A 4,179-nucleotide genomic window follows, 5' to 3' on the forward strand; every position below is an offset into this window, starting at 1 on the left:
CCGACCTAAGCACTCCAAATGATCCCCATCACATGGTCATTCGTGATCTAGGGGCTTGATATGGTCGGACCTCTTAAGAGAGTGCCCTAGGGCTACATGCACTTGCTTATCGATGTAGACAAGTTTACAAAGTGGATAGAGGCTCAGCCAATCTCCATGATCAAGTCCGAGCAAGCCGTGCTATTCTTCCTTGACATCGTCCATCGCTTTGGAGTCTCAAACTCCATTATCACGGACAACGACACATAGTTCATCAAGAAAAAGTTCCTCCAATTCTATGTTGAATACCACATCCACGTCAATTGGTCCACTGTGGTGCATCCCTGCATGAATGGGTAGGTCAGGCGCACGAATGGCATGGTCCTACATGGCCTCAAACCTAGGATCTTCAATCGGTTGAACCAATTTGGCGGACGATGGGTCACAGAGCTCCCTGCGGTGCTCTGGAGCCTGAGGATGACCCTCAACTGGGCCACTATCTACACACCTTTCTTCATGGTCTACGATTCCAAGGCTATCCTCCTGACCGACCTAGACTATGGAGCACCAAGGGTCAGGGCATACAATGAGTAGGGAGCCGAGGCATCCATCGAGGACGCCATGGATTAGCTCAATGAAGCACACGACATTGCCCTCCTCCACTCAACCAAGTACCTACAAGTGTTGTGCCAGTACCATAGCCATCGAGTGTAGGGTCAGGCCTTCAATGTTGGAGACCTGGTGCTTCACCTCATCCAGAGAAATAAGAACCGCTACAAGCTCTCTCCACCGTGGGAGGGACCATACTTCATCATGGAGGTGCTTTGGCCTAGCACCTACAAGCTCAAGACCATCGATGGCAAAGTCTTTGTCCATGCCTAGAACATTAAGCAGCTACATCGCTTTTACCCCTAATCTATGCGTGTACTTATGAAAATTAAGAATGATGTTTCTGAAATGAAAAACACTTTCTCTTATCGATTTCGCTATCATCTCCTCGATCTTTAGTGACACCTGACCCTAGCAACAGCAAGGGGTCAGGCCTCACTCGGGGGCTGATAAGAGCATACCTATTAAAAAACAACCACTATGCCTGACCCTTTCTCACATTAAGATCTAGAAGCAATGGTTGCGGACACAAATGCTAAGTAAAACAGGTCATACTATAAGAAACCTACGCCCCAACGGCTACGTGTTTTTGCTTACCAGCGTGATGGGAGTTTTTTTGCTCGCACCTTGAGCTTTACAGTCTTAACAGTAGAAAAGGTTGAAACATATTAACCTTTTTATACATAAAAAAGGGAGAAGAGCTAAAAGTCTGTTTGACCATAACAAAAGTTAAGAACTTGTCCACTTATTACAAGTTCACCGCCTGGCTTATCTAACTAACTAATTTTTCGGGGGGATGATCTCATCCTCTATCTTGGCAGATAAGTCCTATGCTAGAGGGGCCACTGCCTTCTTGATGTCCTCTAGCTCAGTGTTAGAGTAGCCAAGTGCGAAGCCTTGGCTCATCGTCACTAGATCGATGTTCTCATAGTGAGAGCGAGCGATCATGAATGATCGGTGAATGCTAAAGCGAAGCACGTCCCTCATGATCTCACATGTTCAATCCATAATCCGGATGGCGTGAACCACGAATGAGCTCATGTCCTACTCTAGGGCTAGTTCAAGGTCGCGCAGACTAGCTAGACGATGACACATAGGGTATCGTGCTTGTCGCTCTCCTTTGGAAGGGAGGCCTTCACCTCACGAGCTCCTTCTCTAGGCCGTGGCTCTTCATCACCTCTATGTCAAGCTTATCATCGAGACCTATCCAAGCATACCAACCATGTCAAAAGGCCTACCATAGATTCTAGGGAGACCTGTCTAAGCATACCGAGCTTGTCATCGAGACCTGTCCAAGCTTACCATCCATGTCCGCTCAAAGCCTACGCACCTCATCGCGCGATCGGGTCACCTAAGCCTCTAGGCGCCGGACCTCTTCTTGGTGTTGATCAACCTCCATGGTGAGCCTAGTGGACATGCCCTCGGCTGTTACCTTTAGGTCTATCTCCCCCTCGAGCTCACCCTCGAGGAGGTTGATCCACTGCTGGGCGTCGGTGCGCTCCTGTTGAGCCAAGTCACGCTTCATCCAGAGCCCCTCTATGGCCTAGAGCAAATTGTCCTGCTCCTTCTATAGCCGCTCATCCTCCATGGCGTCCATGCATGCCCTCTCAATCAGGGCCATGAGCTTCTCCCTAGCATCACAGGCATCATCGCGAGCATCCTTCTCCCTAACTCGGAGGTTGGCTAGCTCCCAAGTAATGAGGGCAAGCTTAGCCACCTCCTAATGAGCGGTAGCAAGCTATGTGGCTAGCCCCTCACTCCGATGTGCCTCTTTGGCGAGGAATTGAGACTTTTCTCGACTATGGACTATAAGGGATTGCGGAGAGGACAAGACTTAGAGGCGCGAAAATGGAAAGTGAGGGTCAAAAACATGGTCATATCATACCTGGCCATCTGAGGCAACGACATCGCGTAGCGATCTTAGCGTGGTGGTCAGGGTGCGAACCACGGTCCCAACCTCCAAGTGGATGCTCCCCCATTCCCTCTCCTCCACGGCATCATCGAGGGCTAAAAGCGTCATCCCTAGGTCCCACTGGTCTATCCATTGGGTCTAGGATCCTCCCCATGCATTTGGGTTGCCGTCCACCTAGACCAGAGATTGAGATGGCTTCACACCGATCCCAAGTGGCACTGATGCCTCTTACGACTGCAACTCCTCTAGAGCGGCCCCTCTAGTGGTAGAGGGGGTGGGTGACATGGATACAGAGGCCTACCCCATCGCCACATCCACCATGGATGCCTTGGGTGTGTCCTCCTCCATCCGCCCCACCGAGGAGGTGGCCACCGATGTAGATGATGGCTCTAGCTATGCCATGGCCGCCACGGGCACCCCAGACGCACCCTCCTCTGTCTGCTCTCCCATGGACGTAGCCATTGGCTACGCCTCCCTAGTCGATGTCGTGGCCGCCCTAGCACCACTTCCGTTCACCTCCGGTGCGGTGCCTGTTGGCCCCTGGCGTGTCTGCCAGAGGGTGAGGCTCTTCTTGGGCACAAGTCTCAGGAGAGTCCTGCATCCTCCGACACTACAAAGGACATGATGGTCAGTTTACGGCAAAAATTCATGAGAAACAAAAGGACTAAAAATTCTCAGCCTACCTTGATGCCACCGGGCGCTGACATTTTAGGGCTGGCCTACCTGACCCTAGCTATGACTCCTCATCATACTACCACTTCAAGTCCTCTGTTTGCTTAGGAGGCTTAGATGAGGTGGAGCTGCTAGCTCCCCTCGGCTTTGGAGGCACCGTAGAAGGCTCGGACTGAGTGGGGCGTCTCGCTCCTACCATCTCCGGGGTGTGTCCTTCTCCTCTTGCTCCAAGAGATGCCATGGGAAGGGCCCCACCTATGGCAAAGGTGGGTCCTCATCCCCACTAGCCAGATCATCTCATAGGATGGGTGACCTAGAGTCGTCCTCCTCCTCATCTTCTTCTGTCAACTCCTCCTCCGATGAGCCTTGGTGCCGCTTCCCTCGCTACGGCTTGGCCCAATCCTTTGCCCACTGTTTCTTCTCCTTGTTGTCCTTATTCTTCTTCCTCCACTCATCTGTGGCATAGTTCATTGCCCTCACAGCCGTGTGCTTCGACAGCAGCGCGACGGAGGCTCGAAAGCCCAAATCTACCAGTAGCTCGATAAAGCCTGTCTCTGGCCACATCACAGGACATCCTAGGATTGGGAACACTATGTTAGGCTCATCCATTGCCTACTTGATGTGCTATGCAATCTCGCTATTGTGAAGGGGCCCCTAGGTGAGCACCGTCCCACAGAGTTCCACAATAGGCATCATCCCAAACAATGGGAGGGCACGCACCATCAGTGGTGCCACCCTCCTCATGTGGTATGCTCCAATGACACTGGCCCCACCTAGGGCATGACTCCTTAGGGATGTGATGGCCTTGAGGATGTCGTGCATCCTCTTCTTTTCCTTGATGGGTGGCCCCACAACCACATCGGCAGTGCCTCTTCGATCAGGCGCCCAGTGAAGACCAGTAAGGGGGTGGCAGGGTCATTCTTCAAGTAGAACCACTATGAGTGCCACCCCTTGTTGGATCTAGACAACTGGCAGTGCATGTACTTAGCCACCCATTGCCCCCGAAG

This window comes from Miscanthus floridulus, chromosome 8 (genome assembly GCF_019320115.1).
Source record: "Miscanthus floridulus cultivar M001 chromosome 8, ASM1932011v1, whole genome shotgun sequence".
In the NCBI taxonomy this organism is placed as follows: Eukaryota; Viridiplantae; Streptophyta; class Magnoliopsida; order Poales; family Poaceae; genus Miscanthus; species Miscanthus floridulus.